The following is a 22252-nucleotide window of genomic DNA, read 5'->3' on the forward strand; positions in this document are numbered from 1 at the left end:
TGACCTAAAGTTGGGCATTGAAAAAAATACGTGTGTACACATACAAACCTAGTCTAGGTGGGGACCTTTGCACGTGACCATTTGGGTGCATGGGATGGATGCAGGACCCAGATTTGAATGGGATTCGGAATCTGCTTTTGTCAGACCTCGCTACGCTGCGTGAGTTCATCCTCTGTCACTCAGAGCTTAGCTTGGCTTTCTTTTGGCTGCCTGAGAAGTTTCTGGTCTCACTACTCCTGGTCTTACACAGTCATAGCTGCATGAATCTTGATTGCAAACCTGGACGTAAATCTGGAAGCAAGAAAAAGAACAAGGTGTGTGCCCTTTGTCACACAGCTGGTGAGGTCAGCATCTTTCAGCACAGAGGAGGAGGATTGCTTGGGAATCAAGAGACCGAAATACTAGTTCTAGCTCTGTGGCTCAGCACCTGTTTGAGCTTACACAAGTCATTTCCTCTTCCTGAGGCTCCAATTCCTCCTCTTAAAGAACCAGACCTGTTGCCTCCCAGGATGCAGCCCAGCTCCAGGAGTGCCCAATTTCTCTGCCTTTGAGGGGAAAAGCATGCTGATTACTGCTTCACAAGTTAGACACTGATCTCCTTCAGAGTATAGGTGGGCAGCATGCAGTAGACTAGAAGTGGGGGGGGGGGTAAGGAGTGCCGTCAGATCATCAAGATTAGGGGGGAGGACACTCTGCTGGAAAAGCTAACAGCAATGGAAGAGTTAGAAGAAACTACCGCTCAGCTCAGCAGGGCAGGGTTTATACGGTGCAGTGGCAAATGGCTGTATAGACTGAGTAATTCCTGAGGGCATCTCTGTATTGATGTTCACCATGTACACAGCATGTTAGAGATCCTGAAGCCCTGTGGCCGACATCACACCCTCTAATCCTAAGAGCAAGCATGAGGTAGATGGGCGCAGGGGTTTTATAGATGGGAGTCAGGTCTAGAGAGATTTAAGGACATGCAAATGCTGAGGGGCAGAGGGACTTAACCGCAAGTCTTTTAGCTTTGGGTGCAATGCCATTTCCACTCTGTGGTAGCTGCCACCAACAGAGTCCACGGTAAGGATGAAGTCAGAGTGTATAGAGAATGTCTTGCACCAGTGACGGTCTAACTAATAAAAAGATTATGCTTAAAATGATAAGCTTCAGTTATCTGGAAACTTTGTGTGCCCAGAATACTTATTTGATTTCAAACAAAGAGGCATAAATGAGGCATTCTTGTGGTTCTGTGTTTGCAATCAGTTACTGGCTAAGTCATTAAGACAGGAGGCCCAAAGCACCCACACGGCTACACCGATAAATCACGCATTCAAGTACACACAATAGGAGGCGATGAACAAACAGGGAAGATGTATGCCTGCCCCTTCCCTGCCGTACCTGGAGGGGGGATCTGCTGGGAAAAGGGAGGGTGCGTCTTGCAACAAGTGTGGGCCTGTGGGGCCTGCAGATCGACTGCCCACCATGTGTCAGGGGGTCCCCTAAGAGCTTTACATGCATTAATCTATTTAGGCTTTCCAACAACTCCCTGAGGTAGGTACTGTTATTATTCCCATTTTTAAAGAAGAGGAAACTGAGGAACAGAGATGCAAGCTGCAAGAGTCTAATACTGTTGTTCAGGTGGGCCACTTCTGCCCTGTGCCATGTGCAGAGATGGACTTCTACTGGGAGCTTGGCCAAAATTTGAGTCCTGGGGCCACTTCTCTCCCTCCTTCCTTCCCTCCCTCCCTCCCTTCCTTCCTCCCTCCTTCCTTCCTTCCTTCCTTCCTTCCTCCCTCCTTCCTTCCTTCCTTCCTTCCTTCCTCCTTCCTTCCTTCCTTCCTCCCTCCCTTCCTTCCTTCCTCCCTTCCTTCCTTCCTCCTTTCCTTCTTTCCTTCCATCTTATTTTCTTCCTTCCACATCTCTTGTTCACTATGTCAAGAAATCATGCATGGTTCTAGGAAAACAGAAGTGAGAAAAGCACAATTCTTACCTTTAAGGGATTCAAAGCCTTGGCAGGTTTTGGGAGTGGGGGGAATGTTGCAGACAGACATGAGTGGAAATGAGTTTACCATCTTGTTTCCCTCTAAGAGAATGAAGGTTATAGGAGAAGGGGGTGTGGGCTACCTGTAGCAGGCGGGTTAAGACAGAGAGTGGGAGTAAGATGGCAATGGGAGAACATGAGGTTTTTAACAGCTTTACACCTTATCCCCAGCTGGCCTGAGGTGGCTCTGTCAGTGATCCTGGCAGGGAGCCATCTTCCAGGGGCATCAGGGTCCTGACACCTGGGGGCAGCAGGGATACAGACCTGCAGTGCAGAGATGGTGCTTATAGGCATGAGGCAGGGGTGGGCACAAGGACTGTGCCTAGAAAGGAACTGGATTGAAGAGGTGAACTTTTCACGCGAGCATGTTATGAAGGAAGAAGAATTCCCCTGAGTCCCAGGGGCCACAGACAAAAGGCAGCCTTTCTGGCAAATCCAGCAGCTTTAATCAGTCAATTCACTCACAGATGTTTCTTAGACTCGGAGCACAAGCAAACCGCTGCACTAAGCACTGGGGAGAGGGGGCGGAGAAGTAGAATATAGGTCCCTACCCACAGGGTTCTGTGTCCTGACTGGGGAGAGGGAGCAGACGTGTTCCCAGGTAAGTAGCTGGACAAGGCGCCGAGTGCCCAGCGTGCAAATTGTGCATCTTGGTTGTGCCCAGGTTGGGGGTGGGGCGAGAGTGGGCCGGCAGGCAAGCAGGCAAGGCTTCTTGGAGGAGGTGGACTTTGGGGGAAGAGTAGGGTTTGGCTGGTGGCAGAGAGGATATTTGGAGCCAGGTACCCGAGAAAGCACCACTTGCACCCCCTCACAGGCTGAAGGATGCACAGAGGGCGAGAGAAACAGCCTTGGGCTGGGAGATGGGGAGGAGGGAAGGGAGAGACTTTCCCGGCGCCCCTGCCCGGACCACCACTTAGGAAGGCCCGGGGTTAAGTCACCTCCAGTGCATGTGGAGCAGGGCCTGACGCTGGGGCGTGCGGGATTGGGACACACTCTTGGAAAGGAAGTCTAGACTGGTGGGAGAAACAGTTACTACTTTGCAAAGATTCAGAGGAGAGATTCTGCTCCCTTTGGCCATTCTCAGAGCATAGGGCAGCATCCTTCATGTCCCCTTGATGGCAGGACCACAATCTGGCGGGGGGGGCGTGCATGCTCATTGGCCCTGGTGTTGAGAGAGGCATTGACTCCCACAGTTGCTGTCTCTGTCCCTGTTTCTCCAACTCCCCCCACCCCAGCCACCCCCGCCATGCCTTTGCTCAAGCTGTGCCTGCAGCGCCTCCTACACCCCATTCCCTGCTTCTACACTTCCAGCCATGCCCTCCCCCAGCTGCCATCCAGCTCTCCTTCTTGTGAGGGCCCCTTTTAAATAAATAAAGCCTCCCCCAGCTCCCAACACACACCCTATCAGGTTGAGGGCTGGGCAAGGCCTTGTCATGGACATCTCTGCGTCCTTTGCAGTGTGTGGCACAGCCCTGCTCACCCACGAGGTGCCCAATAGACCATTTGCTGAATGAGGTAGGAGAGTCAAAGAAAGATCAAGGGATTGGGAACGATTATGATATGTCTGGGAGAGTGAGAAATCTCTTTAGTGTTTTCAACATAAAGACGACATAGTCACTGATTTGGGGGCATGGTCACCCTACGACTTTCTCTCTTGGAGAATTTCAACCCCTCTTTTTTTCCCCTGGGACCTCCAGCCCCATGGCTCTTTCTCTGTCCCTCTCCTGAGGATGCTTTGGTGGGCTCTGCATCCACGTCTCTGAGCCGTGTGCCCCACTCCCGGCCCTCATCCTCATCCGCCATGTGGGGGGCTGGTGGGGGGCCTGAGAAATGCTCCCGAGACTTCTGCCACCCCCAGGCCAGCCGAAGAGTGCCGTCCTTCCGTTCAGAACACAGAGGGTGGGTATGGGACTTGTCTGGCATTCAGGTCTGCAGGTCACCTGCCCTGTGACCCTGGGCACGTCCCTGGGCCTTTCTGGTGTTCCGTTCTGCTCATTTTCATAATGATGTTCAGTATGCACGGAAAATGTTGCTGATGGTGACTCTTCTAGCCCGGAAGGGAAGACGGGAATCTGCTGGGTCTGCCTGAGCTGCACAGGCCCCAGGGTTCTGCGAGTTGGGAAGGGCTGGGGCGGGAACAGCTGGGAGATTTATCCCAGCAGGTGGCTGCTGCTCCCTTGGAGATGTCAGCCAGATGCCGGCTCCTCTGCAGGGGGCGTGGGGACAGGAGCGGGGTGCAGAGCTGGGCTGGAAGGGAGGAAGGAAGGGGGGTTCTCTCTCCTCTCTACAATAATCTGCCTCTGACAAGGAGCTTCTGTTCTTTTCCACTGGAAAGCTTTTAAGAACGCTGGAAAGGACAGGCAATTACAGGAAGGTTAGGTGCGCCTGATTGGATGTTGTTACAAATCACTCATTGTCATACAAGGCATTTGGAAAGGAGGCCATCGGGGACTGATTGCCGTTTAGGGTAAGTGATTTCTGTTTAGAGTGAGCAAGCGATGAAGGCTTGGCGAGCACTCGTCACGCTCTCCCCGCTTGCTGTTGTGTTGATGGTTTCTCTTGGCAAGGAGGGGTCCTTACAGATGCTCACAGGAGGTGCGAACGGGAAGAGGCCAGAGATCAGCCTTCTAATCCCACCCCCACCTCTTCTTGCTCCACCCTGCTCTTTACTGCTGGGGCAACTGAGTGTGCAGAGAAGGGAAGGGACTGGTTTAGCCTCACACAGCAGGTTGGTGGGGGGGCTGGACCAGACCCCACGTCCAGAGCTCAGGCCAGCCTTCTTGCTTGTGGCCGACCAGGCTGCGAGCTGACATTCCCATGGAGACCTGGTGTTTCCATGAACGCACACCATGCACAGCTGCATGGGCCGAGCACACCTCACGTGGCAGCCCTTGCATTTCCAGGTGTCACTCTGCAATCTGTTCCTCTAGATCCTCGCACACCCTGTCACTTGGGATTTCCCTTGACCACATGATGTCCCTGCAGGCAGGAGGCAGAGAAAATAGCTGGACTGACATGGTACCCTCAGTTTCACCTCTCTCTCTTTCACACACACACACACACACACACACACACACACACACACACTCTCACCTCTTCCACTCCTGTGTCTGAAACACCACCCACCATAATGGAGAAACTTCCTTGAATCTTGAAGTCTATTCTGTCTCTAAGAGTCTGAATTCACATGCACGTGTCCTGAGAAGGGTTGTTCTGTGAGCGACCAGGGCACCGTGGAGGAATCCCCAAGACGGGGAAAGGTGGTGGAAGAAGGAACATCAGAAATAAACTTTGGCAAATCTACCATGTGGTCCAGCAAAAATTCTTCCACCATTTTACCAAAAAAGGAAAAATGACACAGAAAATGGTCAAAAAACACACTTGTAGTTGGAGTCATCCCTGTCCTGGGTCTGCAGGTTTGAGTATGGACTGTTATGAGTGGAACTGTGTCCTCTTCCAAAAAGTATGTGAAGTTCTAATGCCCAGTACTTCCGACGGGACCTTACTTGGAAATGGGGTCTTTGTAGAGGAAGTACAGTTACAATGAGGTCATTAGGGTCCAATATGATTGGTTGTAGGGAATGAGCACTAACCAAGGATCAGGAGATCTTGGTTCTAGTGCTTGTTCTACTACAGCCAACCTTGGGCAAGTCACTCCCATCCAATGGGGCCTCAGTTTCCCTACTTACCAAATGTCCTTTCCAATCCTTACATTCTGTCATATTTCCTTTACACATTCCCATCTTCAGGGCCCCGGAAATGGTAGTTGCACTGACGCGGTCATTTGTAAGTTGGGCACCTTTGTGTATAGCATATATTGGAGAGTCAAATTCACTACGTGGTCCTTCCTAGCTGATAAGCCGGGGAAGTGCAGCAAGCTCACAGCCCTGTGTGTGCACACATATGTGTATCTATACACATATGTGTGTATGCCAAGCTCTCCTTCCTTTTCCTGAGACTGGGAACTATTGTGGAGTTCAAAGGACAATTCATAGCTCAAGGAATGACAAATAGCTTTATGTTGTGAAAAGAGTGTGGAGTTAGATTAGAATCCTGGCTCTGCCACTTATCAGCTATTGGGAACTTGCATGTCACCTGACTTGCATGAACCTCAGTTTTCCTCATCTGTGAAATCACTATAACTATAGGATTTTTGTGCAAATCAAGCAGATTTATTCAGCAAGTGCTGACTATATGCTGGACATTGTGTTGGATACTGGGTCATCCAAAATGAATAAGACAGACTGTCTTTATTCTCTCCAGGTCAAAAAATGTCCCAAGTCCAGTTTTCTTCCATGACTGTTAGTATTTTCTAGTAAGTGGGCAGGTGTGTATATGTGTGGGAGGTCCAGTGTGTATATGAGTGTGTGTGCTCTCCCATACGTGCATGGAAGACCAAGGACCATGGCAGGCCTGTCACTAGCTCACACTGAGAAGATGGTCTGTATCTCTTGTTCCAACGATGACATTAAGCCGATTTCACAAATAAGATCAGTTTCCTACCCTGAGCCAGGGACCAAGGAACCTGGCCCATTTTCCTTGCTCTGATTTTCCCAAAGATAAGAAGGTTTGCAAATGGTGACATCCATATCAAATGCTAATGGCACGGTGGGGACGCTCCCAGAGAACTGATAAACTCCCCAGATGGAGGGCAGACTATTAAGAGAGAGCAGCTCCAGATGTAATATTTGGAGCTCACGTCCAAGAAACGTTAACATTTTGGAATGTTCAGAAGTAAAACTCCAGGAAATACAAGTCTAGGAGGAGGGACACCAGTGGATCTGACCCAGTAGAAGAAAGCAAAAGCTGGTCACCTTCAGCTTTCTCCAGGGCCTGCGTGGGCCGGGAGCTTCAATGTGTCAGTTCTGGAAAATAAAGATTGTCTGAAACAAATAATCTAAGGGAACCAAAAAAAACCCAAAAAAACAAAAAAAAAAACCCCAAAGATTCCTAATGTATTAGAGCTTTAAGTTCAGCCCTTCCAATGCTTACATGAGGACATTGAGTCTTAGAGAGGTGGCGGGCTGTGAAATATCACACTATCAGTCACAGAAGGAGCCAGGACAGCAGATCTAGGTCTGATGATTCGTCCTGGACTGTCCCCTACACCATATTCCTAATGGCCTATTTGAAGGAGTGGTCAGAGGCCAGTGTTTCTCCATTGCATGTGTGGCTGATAACACCCAATGTTAGAAAGTCTGAGAATTAGGATGTTAAACCTCAAATAGGCATCGCATCTTGTTTTCCTGCTGGGTTACAGATGAGCTGTTAAGTATGGGCAGGTGTTGGTGCTCGTGTCACGGGACAGGCCCTGGGCCCCGGTGTGGAGGATCAGAGAACCGTATCCCAGAGCCAGGAGGACATCTCCGTCTTTGCCTGACAGCCACAAATAACTAAATTAGAGAAACTGTCTTAATGGGGAATAAATTGGAGGGTTAGGTTAAATAAGCTGGTGGAAGCAATTTGCCGTGTGTTCCTTCAAGGGAGATTTGGCAGAGGAGCACAGCTCTCGTTTCTGATTAAGGCCATTGATAACTGTCGCTCTGGAGAGGAGATTAGGTGATGTGGCTGGTGGGAGTGGGGGATGTGGGTTAGGAGGTCTCTAACTGGAGGTCCTGCATGGAGAGGTGGAGGCTGAATGCCTGCCCTCTGGGGTCGGGGGCTGCACCCCTGTCCCAAGACCAGCACTGACCAGTTGGGCTGCTCTGTCCCACACACTGTTGCAGCACATTTTGTTGCAGGTTCACTTTGGTGATGCACCGATTCTATCAGATATGAGTCTTTGCTGCCACAGGCAGGGGTCCCTGGGAAGCGGACGCTGGGATACAGACAGTTGGTTAAAGAGAGTCCTTAGGATCCACCCCTGTGGGAGGGCAGGGGTGGGAGCGCAGGGTGGACAGAGGAAAAGTCTAATGTGGTGCAGACTAAAGATCACCTCAGGGGACCCCATGGGACCCCCTGGAACTGACATGACCCCCAGAGTTATCCTAAATTGGGCTCAGATGGCCAGGCCTTTGTCACTGTGTATGGGACACCTGGGAAGGGCTGTATCTATGGGTGAGGCGGCTCTCTGAAGGGGCTGAGCACTGAGGCTCTCTCCAGTGGCACCTCCAGCAACCAACGGCACAGGAGGGCACATCTGAGTCTGTGACAGGTGTTCAAGAGAAAGGTCTGTCTTTATTTTTCTAAACTTACCTCCATGTGTGCCGTAAACCTCCTTCCTACCAGGATGAAAGAAGCTGCAGCTCAGGCATTTGGTGGTTCCCTCCCTTTCCTTGTTAAGTTCTGGGGGATTTACATCGAACCAAGGCTTATGGTCTGTATACTAGGAAAAAACACACAGTTTTGTCTTCTACTCTATTTGTCACACTCAACGCAGAATGCTTCTGAGACCCAATGTGTAGGTTTTTTTCCCACAATGACCCAGTCTCTGATGCCACCTGGGTGTCATTCAATTCACTTCAATTCAATTATAGGGTTAAGCAGAGCTAATGCAGACCCAGCAGGTTAAGGGACCAATCCCAGAAGACTGCCCCTCACTCCAGACGGCAAGCTAGGTTCCCAGGTCTCCCACGCATCCGTCTGACTTGGCTACAAATTGAAGGTTCCCATGACCCCTTTCTTGGGTTCTGTCATTTGCTAGAGCGGCTCACAGCATCCAGGAAAACAGTTTACTTACTCTTGCCCATTGATGACAAAGGTTACATTACAGGTTACAAATGAACTGCCAGATGCAGAGATGCGTAAGGTGAGGGTTGGAAGGGTCCTGAGAAAAGGAGCTTCTGTCTCCAAAAAGTTAGGGTGTGCCACCCTCCCAGAATGTGGATGTGTTCTTGTTCACCAACTGGGAACCTCCGTGAACCCTGGCCTTTTGGGGTTTGATGGAGCTTTTGTTATATAAGCATGATTGAGTACATCACTGGATATTGGCAATTGACTGACTCAACCTTCAGCCCCTCTCCTCTCCTGGAGATAGGGGGTGGGGCTGAAAATTTCAACTCTTACTCACAAGGTTGGTTTCCCTGGCAACCAGCCCTTATCCTGGGGCTATCTTGAGGACCCAGCCAACAGTCATCTCATTAGCATGCAAAAAAAAAAATGCATCACTTCAGAGATCCAAGGGTTTTAGGAGCTCTGTGCCAGGAAATGGGTGATAGACCAAAATATATACAGTCATGACCCTGGTCCCATAAGGTACTGTATTTTTACTGTATCTTTTCTATGTTTAGATATGTTTCAATACACACATACTTACCTTTGTGTTATAATTGCTTGCAGTATTCAGAACAGCAATATGTCATACAGGTTGGAAGCCAAGGAGTAACAGGCTATACCATATAGCCTAGGTGTGCAGTAAGCTAATGACCCATTTGCATATATCACAATATCACGTTGTCCTTCAGGCATCCATCCTCACAGGTGTCCAGTGAGACGTGTCCACAACCCTGGCCTAGTGCTAGATCACTGGAATACAGACATCCACTGAGGCATCTTGCCCATGACCCCTTCAGGCCTTGGGGCTTCTCAGCTTTCTGTGCCATTCTTCAGGGAATGGCAATCACCTAGCTGCTTCCTTGTCATCTGGAGCATAGACATTCATGTGAGGATAAATGTGGCTCAGACATGCCATCCTGCCTGGATTTACCCACTTCTGTAGAACCCATCTGTTCTGGACTCAGTTGTGTTCCCCCACAGATCCATATGTGTAAGCCCTAAGCCTACCCCACCCCCGTGACTGTATTTGGAGACAGGAGCCTTTAGGGAGGTAATTAAGGTTAAATGAGGTCATAACGTGGGCTCTAATCTAATAGGATGGGTATCCTTAGAAGAAGAAGAAGAGATACCTAAGAGGTCTCTCTTTCTCTACACCAGCACAGTGAGAAGGCAGCCGTCTGCAAGCTGGGAAGAGAGGCCTTCCCAGAAACCTTCTGGTGCCTTGATCTTGGACTTCCAGACTCCAGACTATGAGACAATAAATTCCTGTTCTTTAAGACACTCAGTCTGTGGAATTCCGTACGGCAGCCAGAGCAGGCTAAGGCAGCATCCCCAGAAGATATCTGGAGCACTGAGCTCCTTCAATACCTTCCAAATCTCTGATTCTTACCCTGCCCCCTCAGCCAGACAATGTGCTGCAATTGAATTGTAAAATAAGGATGGGATCCAATGATAGGTTTAGAAAAAATATTTACATTCATAAAAGATTCATAGCCGTAATATACAAAAAGCTCATAAAAGTTAATAAAAAGATAACCAAACCCAGCAACAGGCAAAAGGATATGAGTAAGCAGCCCATGGAGGAGCAAATCTAAATGACCAATAAACACATTAAGAAATGCTCCAACTCGCTAGAAAATGCAAATTAAAGTAGCACTGAGTTATCACTTTACACCCGTCAGCCTGGCAAGTATTAAGAAGACCAATAACATCTACTGGTGGAGGAGAGGCAGGGGCAGAGGCAATTCGTACCCACTGCTGCAGGAAATGGAAACTATTTCAGAATTTTGGAAAACAGCCTGGCACTAGCTAGTAAAATAAAAAGAATGCACCTCCCCTTCTCCCCGGCAGTCTCACTTCCGGGCATCTATCTCACAGAAATGAAAGCGCCAAAGACTAAGGGTCTTGTTTCAAAGGCAGCACCATCAATAGGAATAGTTGAATAAATTACAGAACACTCATCCTATTAGTACAAATATTATGCAAACATTAAAAATGAATGAATTTTAAATCCACTGATTTGGAGAAACTTACAAAATATGAAACAAGCAAAGTGCAGAGAAGTGTGTAAAAATGATCCTTATATAAAATAACAACCTCCCGTATATAAGTGTGAGGGGTGGAGAGAGAAAGGGAAGGTGTAAATCTGCCCAAAATCCAAAAGAATTATTTAATTTTGATTTTTTAAATTATTTTTATGTCAGAATATGACAGGGGCACAAATGTTTAGATTACATATACTGCCTTTGCCCCACCCCAGTCAGAGCTACAAACGTGTCCATCCCCTAGATGGTGGGCACCGCACCCATTAGGTGTGAATATTTCCATTCCCTCCTCCCCCCTCCCACCTGCCTGGCACCTGATGAATGTTACTTCCGTGTGTGCACATAAGTGTTGATCAGTTAGTAGCAATTTTCAGTACATTTTCAATCTGTGGTTGGTTGAATCCATGGACGCAGACCCCAGGGATACGGAGGGCTGACTATTTTTCTTTCAACCCCCAGACCCCATCTCACTTTTTACCTTTCTGTAACCACACCATTCTTGACATCTCTCCTCTTCTGAGAGCTGCTGGTCACGTGGGCAGCGCTCCTGGGATAGCCTACGGCAGTGAAGTGTAGAAAATCCAAGCCAGACACCTCCAGGGGGAGAGCAGGGCAGGAGCCAGAAAGAGCGGAGACACACACCAGCATGAAAGTCGGGAGCAGAATGCATGCAGGGGGAAGCCCGGAATGAACAAGTGGGCAGGAGTGGGCTGGAGGCAGCCAGGGTCCATCTGCGGTCTCAGCCCTGAGGGACGGCGTCAAGCCATCCATGCCCCTGTGGGGTGCTGCACCCTGGGAATGCCATGAGCAAAGTTTGGTGTGGATTGGAAGAATCAGGAAAGACTTTAAGGAGTTAGAATTCTAATTGGTTCCTGGAGTGGATAGGTTTTTTTTAAAGCCTATTCATATTTTAGCTAATCGTATCACGTGAAAGCTGAAAAGGACCTTAGGGATAATCTGGTCCCACGCTGTCTAGTACAGTAGCCATTAACCACGTGTGACTGTCAACACTTGAAATGCGGCTAGCTGAACTGAGGTGGGATAGAGTGGGTTAGATATATCATTAAAATTCATTTTACCCCTTTCTTTTTTGTTTCTTTATGTCAACTATTAGAAAATTTAATATTTTGTATCTGGCTCAAATTGTATTTAATCTATTGGACAGGGCTGCTCTAGATTGAAAGTTGGCAAACTTGTTCTGCAAAACTTTTTCAGACAGTAAGTATTTTAAGTTTTGCAGGTCATATGGTCTCTATCCCGACTAGGCAACTTGGCTAATGTAGTGCTTGAGGGCTGTATGAAATTAGGCAATGGGATATAGCTTGCTGTCCCTGCTCTAGACAAATACGCTACCTATAGACTTAGGGTGATTAATGCTTGGAGAGAGAGGTCATGTTCAGCTAAAACCAGCGTTTGCTGGGTTTTCTACTTAGTCTATTTACTTCTTTTTTTCCATAAATATGCACAATAGCAGGTGCCCCTCGATGGGTAAAAATACTACTCTATGAATGTTTGAAGTCCAGTTGAAGATGTGATCGTGGTGGATGCCCTTTACAAAAATATGCATTAATTACTGTGATTCCCCAAAGAGTCTTCTCCCAGTCTAACTCGAACTAGAAGAGGTTGAAATATTTCTACTGATAGCTGTGGTGTGTGCCCCCTCGTCTGTGGTCGAGGGTGGATGGCTCCATGACGAAGGCTTACAAGGTGGTCTCAAGCTCTGACAAGAAAACGGGGGCTCTGTGGCTTCTCAGAAAATACCTAGTGATTTGGGGGCAGCTGAATCTGGATATATCTATTCCGTAAATAAAGAATGGAAAGGTTAAAATTTAACCTTGATTCAGTTGGCAAGAAATGCCTAATTTGTCCTTCCTTATGTGTGGGCTCCATCTCCCAGCCTGAAGTCCCTTTGCTCCCGGGGACTAAGGAGTGGGTCACCACGCCCACCTCCCTGGGCTGGCTTTGGTCACAGCTCCTGCAGATCTGGGGTGCATCTGTACTACCTACGGCAGGGAGTGGCCCCCTGGATGCACCCTCTTGGGTAGAGATTTTAGCATAAGAACATTTCATGGTTCCTAAAATCCCTCCTCTCTACTATGTCCCAACTGTGATTTGCATTTTGGTCGCTCATCAAACCTGGTCTTCTCTTTGATAAGTGTTTCAAGCTCCTTCTCTTAAGACGCTTATAATCTTTTGGAGACATATTTCTATCTGTTTAAAAAATATGACCGTTGCTAATTTTTAAAAATATATTACGAAATATTTAAGATGTGAAAAAGGCTTACAGATTAATGTAATGAATTGCTTTGTGTCCTATTTCCCATAGTGTCTCCCCATCCTCTGCCCCAGGTATCCTCCACCTTGAATTTGGTGTTTATCATGCCATGCACTTCATTTTTAAAACATATATATGTGTTTCTAAATACTACGTTCTACAGATTTTAACATTTTATATACATTATGCCATGATATATGTATTCCGCTACTGCCTTTTGTGTTGTTTTGTTTTGATTTTTGCCAAAATTATGTTTAAGAGATTTAGCCATATGATGCATTGATTTGTTTTGACTGCTAAATAGTTTTTCAGGGTATGAACATGCCTCAATTTATATTCCCATTCTCTTGGTGATGAACATTAGGTTGTTTCTAATTTTTGCTCTACAAACGATACTGCCTTGAATACTTTTGTACACATGTCTAAGAATCTAGGGTATATACCTTGTAAAGAATTTCCTGGAGTCTAGGGTATGTACTAATACATACTTTCTTGTGTGGTGCCAAGCTGCTCTCCAATGTGAAGACACTAATTGTCTAGTACGCACACTTCTATCCCTCTGTATCTTCAACACTTTGTCGTTTATCTGATGGGTATGAAAGGGTAGCATTTAAGATTGTGCATGTTTTTGACTTCCAGTGAACTTGATATTTTTTTTTTTAAATATTTTAGCTGGAATTTTTTTCCCTGTGAATTGCCTGTTTAAAACCTTTTCTCCTTTCCTGTTGGGTCGTTTGTCTCTTTCTGTAAGCAGACTTTGTGCATCCTGAGAAGTGAGCCTCGGTGGGTTATACGGTTTGCAAATATCTTCTGTCAAGTGTTGGCTTGTCGTTTTGGATGCAGTCTTCTGACAAATAGAAGTTTTCAACTTTAACGTGGTGATAAGCTCCGGTCCCACGTGGGGAGAGGCAGTGGCTGGGCACAGGGGCAGGAACAGTGGGCTCAGGGACCCGTGTTTCTGGAACCCCCTCAGCCTTCAGCCGGGGAACCTTGATGCAGATAAAATAGCTATCGGACTGGGGGAAAGGGGGCAACCTGTGTTCCCTATTTAGTGATTTTCCGGGCACTTAATGTACTACTTTAAATCCCATGGTGATATTTGTAAAAAGCCTCAATCGTAGGATAACTTAATTAAACATTACTTACAAGAGTGTAATATTCATTATTTGGCTTCAACTACTGTCTTTGTCCCTCCCCCCTTCTCCCTCACTGGAGTGCTCTCTCTCCACTCCTATTCCTGGGGTCTAATGAGGCTAATGGCTGCTGCTTGCAGTGACCTTATATCTGTTGGAAAACAAAAGAGTAAACAAAGGCTCCCTTTGGTTTGTCTTCCCTAGTGATCTTTGCGTGTGGCAGCCCCAGCTTCTAAATTCCAGATTTCTTTCCTTTCTTGAATGCCTGATCTCACTTGTGTTGCATAGCAGAATTAATGATGTGTGTTGGAAAAAGCTTTGGCAGCCAACTTGCAACAAATACGAGAGGGCTGGGGCATTGGAGAGAGGGAGGAGTCGCAGAGAAACTCTGAACCTTCCAGCAAAGACTCAGCTGCAAAATGGCGCCAGGCTGGCAGGGAAACGTTTTCAAAGCAGGGAGCGCACACAAAGCAAAGTGTGCTCTTTCTTACTTGCTCTTTCCCTGTCTTGGGGCTTTCATAGCATCCTTGGCTCCCCTCTAAGTGGGTTTCTTCAGAGGCCTCTGTGAGTATTTCCCGTGGCCCTGCCTGCAGCCTGTGTCTGCTGCCTGTGGTCCCAACCCCATGGACCCCAGGGAGCGGCCACACTGGTCCCAGTGCTCAGGGCCCATCATAAGGGGGAGGTGGAGCCAGGCGAGGGGTCTGTGCTGTGCTCTGGCTCCAAAGTCAACCTCAGCACGTTCAGCCAGCCCTTTCCCGTGCTGTCTGTAAGGCTGGGCGCTGTGGGATGTGCATGTGGAAAGGCCCCAGTCTCTGGGGTCCCAGAGCAGCACCGTGGGTGGGCGCTGCATTGTCAATCAGCTTGGGGAGCAACGAAACAAGCTTTATCACCGAGCACTGGGGCCCCTGAGTAGCAGGAACTGGCTGCAAGGGAAGCACACACAGCAGGAAGGAGGAAGCAGGGAAGATGGGCTATAAGAGGTGATGTTTGGGGTGTGCCTTCAAGGGGCAGAAGGAGCTGGAGTTACTCAAGGGGAGGGGTGGCATCTAAGTAGTGACAAAGGAGAGGTGCTTCATGCATATCGGATCTGGGGGGCCATGCTTCCCCCTATGCAGCTGGGACACACGGGAGCACCCTGAGACAGCAGGAGGGAAGGTGTGAGACCATGATGGGGGAGGTAGGGGAGGGGGCATCTTGCAACCCCGCGGGGAAGGCTTTGAGTCCGAGGCTGGGGAGCTTGGTCCTTATACTGGGAAGAGACTGAAACTTTACACACGGGGTATGTTATAGTCAAGGGTGCCTTTGGAGGAATTTTTCATGCCGCAGTGAGAAGGGCGAACCCCCAAGGAAAGGAGAAAAGATGATGCACGAAGAGATTGGAGCCAGAGAGGGCAGCTGGTGAGCGCTTGCTCACGGGGGTGGGGTGGAGATATGCAGTCTGGACTCAAAGTCACTTGGGCAGTAGACTCAGCAGGATGTGGTGACCAGTGGGGTGTCGTGGTTGTCAAAAGCTGATCAGCCCTGATCATGGGCCACGCTGCAAACTCCCATGGGGAGGAGAGACTGATCAACACCAGCTGCAGGCAGGGGCCACGGAGCCCTAACCCAGACAGAGGGGCTGGCCCTGGTGGTCCAAGTCACCAGATCCAAGGGGACAGAGAAACTCAAGCTTGGCTTGGGCCTCTGTTGATACCTAAGAGGTCATACCTGATGGGGCAGGGCAAGACACAGGGTCAGGGCTTCTAGTGGGTCCAGGGAGTGGAGTGAGGACCTCAGGCCCTCAGCCTAATTCAGGGTTCAAGGCCTGACTTCAGAACTAGTGTAGAGCCCAGAAGGTACAACTGGTTCGGATTGTCTCCAATTTCTGGTATTCACAAAGGGCACTTGCCCACCTATTGCTTCTAAATATGACCAAAGGAACCCAAGTTCACCCCAAGGAACCCAAACCTTCCAGGTTTGGAGCCACAGAAGAATTCTCGAGCTCATCCACAGGCAGAGGAGGAACCCCTCACCCCAATTATTTTGCAACTGCATCATACTGTTTGGGATCCTGAACCGAGCTGACCCTTGGGGTCACCGATTACTGAGGGGGTCGTCTGGGCAGAGTTGAAGGTGGAAGGGTGAACAGTAGACTGGAAGATGCCAAGGATGGAGTGAGGGGAAGTGGCTGCCCCCAGGACCCAGTTAGTGAAGGGCAGGGTTGGAACCATGACCTAGGTCTTATAACTTTTATTCCTGTGTCTCTGTAACACGACCATGGTCCTGGAGATTTTCTTCATTCCTTTTAGGTCTGGATATGTGGGCCAATGGTTGTTTTTCTGCCTGTACTAGGCACACCTGTGACTGAGGCATATATATATTCAGGTGGCTTTTTGTTCTTGAGACGAGGTCAGAAGGCTGTAAATTCAGGATGGCATAGGGCAGAGGTTACAGGCAAGTACTCTGGAGCCAGATTATCTGGTTCAAATCCTATTATTGCCACCTATGAGCTCTGTGTCCTCGGGGAAGTTACTTAACTTGCCTGTACCTCACTTTCATCATCTATAAAATGGGTAGAGGAACCATACGATCTCAGCAGTCTTGGTTAACGCCTGCTGTCTTGGTGTAATTATTAACAGTGTCCCCTTTCCCTCTCAAAAGGGTCTTGTTTTGGATGTTACATCCTATGGTACCTAAATATGGGGTATTAGTAGTACCTACCTCATAAAGTTGTAAAAATTAAATATGTGAAAACTCTTAGATGAGTGTGTGATAATATATGCATAGGCATCTGTGATTAATTATATACTGAATATTGTATTAGTTTTTCTAGGGCTACCATAGCAAATTACTACTAATACAAACCAGGAGGCTTAAAACAACAGGAATTCATTTTCTCACAGTTCTGGAGGCTACAAAGCCAAAATCAAGGTGTCAGCAGGGTTGCACTCCCTCCAAAGACTCCAGGGAAGAGTCGTCCGGCCTCTTCTAGCTTCTGGTGGTAGCAAGTGACCCCTGGCATTCCTTGGCTTGTGGCAGCATCACTACAATCTCAGCCTCTGTTTTCACTTGGCTGTTTTCCCTTTGTGTGTATCTCTGTCCAAATTTCTCCAATCTTATAAGGTCACCAGTCATTGAATTAGGGCCCACCCTAATCCAGTATGACCTCAGTGTAACTAGATTACTTCTGCAAAAACCCTGTTTCCAAGTAAAACATATTCACAGGTTTTTAGTGGACATGAATTTTCTGGGAGACATTATTCAGCCCAGTATGGGTATATATTGCATCTGTCAATTATATGCTAAACTATTTGACTTTTACACTTAGCACAAAACTTGGTGTAGTATAGCATAATGAATTGTTGATTGCTCATTGATAGATGCACCTTGGTGGGTTTATTATGGTGGGAATGCTGGGACAGTGGATTAGGGACAACAGGGAGGTGAAAACAAAAGTATTTCTCCTTGACATCTCTCCCTTGACTCAGTGGAGAGTCCCAATGTCTAGGAGGTGTCAATCTCATCACTTGCTCACCCTTTGGCTAATCTTTACAAAAAGTAAAAAGAAAAAAAAAAAAAAACATTCTTAAAAAAAAAAAATCCAACAATGCAAAACAACAAGCACACACACAAAACCCAACAAAAAGACCCCTCAGCACATCAAGAAGATGAGGATACCAAAAGCTGAAATAGCTTTTCCATAATGCAATGAAATATATTAAATTCAATAGACATCAAAAGAACTTCGGGAGGAATTGCTGAATTTCCGAAGTAAACAGGGCTTTCAAAAGACGCAAAAACAGCACTGGGATCTTGGGGGTGGGAGCACATTTGGAAGGGGGCAAAGCATGGAATCCCCAGGCTGCTGATCAAAGGGTGAATTCTTTAAAAAGTGGTAATAAATGAAGCCTTGAAAACTGTTTTTGATCCCAAACTGCCCCAGGTACGGGTACCGACTGCAAATGACAAATCCATTTCCAAATAAGGGAGGCCAATGATTCTCTGTCCCCAGTTTTACATTTTGCTGGTTATTCAAAAGAAAGGAATAATTCCAGACAGAAGGCATTTAGATAAGTAAAATACAGCCTCATGTGGGCTGCAAAGCAGCAGAAGCCTTTGTGTCTGGAATAGTTTAATGACAATTCCGGTACCCTCAAATCTCAGAGACATTGATATTTTAAAAATGAAAATGAAAGGTTGGGGTGTGTGTGTGTGTGTGTGTGTGTGTGCGCACGCACGCGCATATATCTACTTGTGTGATGGGGTGTCTTGTAGAAAGGAGGAAAGGATGCCCCCGTGGGCAGAGAAACTATGGCCCATGCACAGTTCTATGGGGTTCGTTCCATCCTTTCAAGGGCATTAAGTAGGTTTATTGCGAATTCTTTAAAATCATCAAAATAAGGAATCCTGGAGCCTGGGAGCCATTGACACTCCCTCTCATGATTCACATGTGTAAAACAGAGATCTGAAAAGCTCAAGTGACTAGTCCAACATCACACAGGTTCATTAAATGGCATTCTTTCCCCAACTAGTTAGCCTTGTAATTCACCCCTTTCCTTTACTTATTCAGTTCTTTGAAGGATAGGAGGATTTTCTTGAGTGATCATACACATCCAAGACTCCCAGGATGGTGGTTTCCCCAAATCTGACTCATTATTGGAATGACCTGGAGTACTTTTCAAAACACAGATTCCTATTAAAAGTTTAGCTGCTATGAGCATTCATAAGCAGGTATTTGTGAGGACACACACTTCCATTTCTTTTGGGTGGCTATGTAACAGTGCAGTGGCTGGCCTTAGGGTGGGTGCATGTTTGCCTTTTTGAGAAACTGCCAAACTGGTTTCCAAAGTGCCTGTATCATCTTATATTCCCATCGGCAGTGTGGGAACATTCCGGCTGCTCTACATCCTCACCAAAACTCGGAATGGTTGGTCTTTTTAATTTTAGCCATTCTAATACTCATGTAGTGGTATCTCATTGTGGCTTTAATTTGAATTTCCCTAATGACTAATGGTGTTGAGCATCTTTTCGTGGGATGATTTGTCATTTGTATATCTTTTTTGGTGAAGAACCTGTTCAAATATTTTCCCAATTTCTAAATTGTTTTTTTTTTATTAGTAAGGTTTGAGAGTTGGAATGTGAATGCTCATAGAAACTTCATTTATAATAGCCTTGAACTGGAAACAACCCAGATATTCATATTTTTAGGATGGAATTTACTCATCAATAAAAGGAGACGTTAATACACATGAGAATACAGATGAATATCAAAGTAATCATGTTGAGTGACAGAAACCAGGCAAAAAAGAACACATGTTGCATGATTCCACACACTATATGGATGAAATTCTGGAAAATGCAAGCCAACCTGGAGTGACATGAAATAGGTCAGTGGTGGCCTGATGGGGACAGGGGGGTTGTGGGAGGGAGAGGGAGAGAAGGATGACAAGGGTCATGAGGAACTTTTGGGGTGTTGGAGATATTTCTGGTCTCGATTATAATGATGGTTTCACAAGTATATATATCTGTAAAAGCTTATCAAATTGTTCACTTTGAACATGTGTCGTTTGGGCAGGAAAAAAAAAAATCCAGATCCAAATTCTCCACCCACCATTTACCCGCTGTGTACATCTGAAAACCCAAAACCCAAACCACATCACCTCTCTGCATCCTGGTCTTTGGCATCTGTACAAACGGGGTAAGAACTGGAAACATACCTTCCCAGTATTCTTGCGAGGCTTAAACCAAGTAAGCAGATGGAAGTGCCTGGCCCGGAGTAGGTCTCGGTGAATGTGTATTCACTTAATTCCCATTTTCCCAAGAACCCTTGATAGAGAAGTGGTTGGCCCTGGGAGGAGAGCCCAGATGGGGGCCCTGGAGTACATGTCTGTGTGTGTATGTGTGAGTGTGCATGTGTGTATGTGCGTGTGCATGTGTGTTCATGCATGTGTGTGCACCCACAACTGCCCAGGTGAGGCTGACTTTGATCAGCCAAGGGTTAGCATGAACACCCCAGAAGGTTTTGGGGAGGAGGATTAGCATTACCATCCACATTTACCTACTTTGTAAATTCCCCACCAAAAGGCCTGAAGAAACAAGCCCGGCTCCCATGAGGGATCGCGGTGATTAATGTTTATCTCCATTCTGCATCAGGGCTACAGGCTGGAAGCTTCTCTCCTTTCCTGCCAGCCTTTATCGTATTGCTAACTGGTTCACTGGCTCAGATCTTGCAGCCAAAACCGAACAGAGGCAGCCAAAGTGGGAGTCTTTCTTTCCTTCCCTGCCTCTTCCCCCCGCTTTGTGAGCTCTGTGCCTTCGCTCCATTGTCCCACCGGCTACAAAGGCTCCCCAGGTGCGCGGCGTGCGGGAGTGTGACACGCGGGCACACACACACACACACACACACACACACACGCCCGCGCACACGCTCTGCTTCCAGCCGGGGCCAGGGTGATGGATTGTGGCGTTTGAAAGCCTCCTTATCGCGGAGGTGCACATGGGCTCGGCTGCGTGTGGCTGTGCGAGGGTAGGAAGAAGGCAGTGGGGAGCCCAGAGTGAGAAAATAGAGCTCCTGGCTCCCCTCGTCCCTGCTTCTTTGTCTAGATGAAATTTTCGATGCTGCTGGGTGTCTTGTCAGCAAGTCTTTTGCAAAATAAATGGAGGTAATATTTTTGAAAAAAACTGATTTGTTCAGTATTTATCCCAAGGAGAGGATGTGCACAAACGCGGTGAAATGCCTGCTCCTTCATGTTGACTTGACATCTGGTCTGATGGACACGGAGACACAGCCAAGAAGGACGAAAACAAGCATTTATTGAGTGCCTACTGTGTGCTAAGTCCTTCCATGCACATAGGCAGGCACGGCAGGTACTGAATAAATGCTGTGGGTCTTGAAGTGAGTTAAAAGTCGGGGAGTGGCCTCTGTCCTCCTATAAATCACTGGTGGCCTGGTGGCCAGGAATGAGCTTCCACCTCAGGGCTGCTGGGCACAGTGGGCAGGAAACTGCAAAGCCACATCTTAAAATTAGAGAGCTTTGGACTTTTCCAGCAAATCAAAGCACTTCTTTCCTCCTCCTCCTTTTTTTTTAAATTTATTTACTGGCTTCATTAGAGACACACTCTGCTTACTATTCGGCTGCAGGCTACACTAACAGAATTAAAAGAAAAAAAAAACTGCAGGCAATTAAATAAGTTGTTTTGTCCTGGAAACAGCTCTGTAAGACAGGACACATTATTTCTCCAAAGTCTAGAGCAGGATTTGACAGACTCCACCATCCCCTGCCACCCACTCTTCTCACTGTCTCCTTTTTTGGAGGTGGTGAATGTGGAACATTAGCTCTTCTAGAACTTTCCATTCTTGTTTAACTTATTTCCATACTGTCTTCCCAAGTCACCCAGAGATGACTGTACAGGAAGAGTCCGGTGCATGTACTTGTTAACACGGTTACAAACACACAGAATCATTTTATGGGAAGCTCGAGGGTATTTGCCAGGTAAGGGTCTTAGGTATGAACAATCACTGGCTGAGATAATTACTACGTACAGTGCTTTGCTAATCACTCTATTTCTACCCCCATTTAATTCTTACAGCCCGTCTGTAACACAAGCAGGTGTATTTGCCCCATTTTACAGATACAGTAACTGAGGTCAGTTTAAGAAAACTTTTCAAATGTGCTGAAGGTCAGACAATGACAGCAGAACCCGGATCTCAGTTCTCTCGACTCCTAAACCTCTTTTCTCAGTGTCAGGGACAGCACATTTGCAGGATTAGTTAGAGCTCTAGGTATGGGGTTTGAGAAGAGTGTTACAATATTTGTGTCAGAATCATTCTGGCAAATTCCAATGTCCAGTCTTTGTAATGACACCACAGTGCTGGGTGCAGGATGATTGCCGGTGGCTCTGGGTGCACCTGGAGAGAGATCGTGGTGGATACAGGTTCTTGGGACTTCCGCCTCCTAAGCCCCTGGCACCATCTGAGCAAACGTCACTTCTCTCTTTGGTCACCAGATGGTCCCCCAATGTAGACAAATCCTGTACGCCTTAAAATAACAACAGTTTTAAATTTGGTTGCTAATTCACATGT

This window comes from Lemur catta, chromosome 22 (assembly GCF_020740605.2).
Source record: "Lemur catta isolate mLemCat1 chromosome 22, mLemCat1.pri, whole genome shotgun sequence".
NCBI classification, from domain to species: Eukaryota; Metazoa; Chordata; class Mammalia; order Primates; family Lemuridae; genus Lemur; species Lemur catta.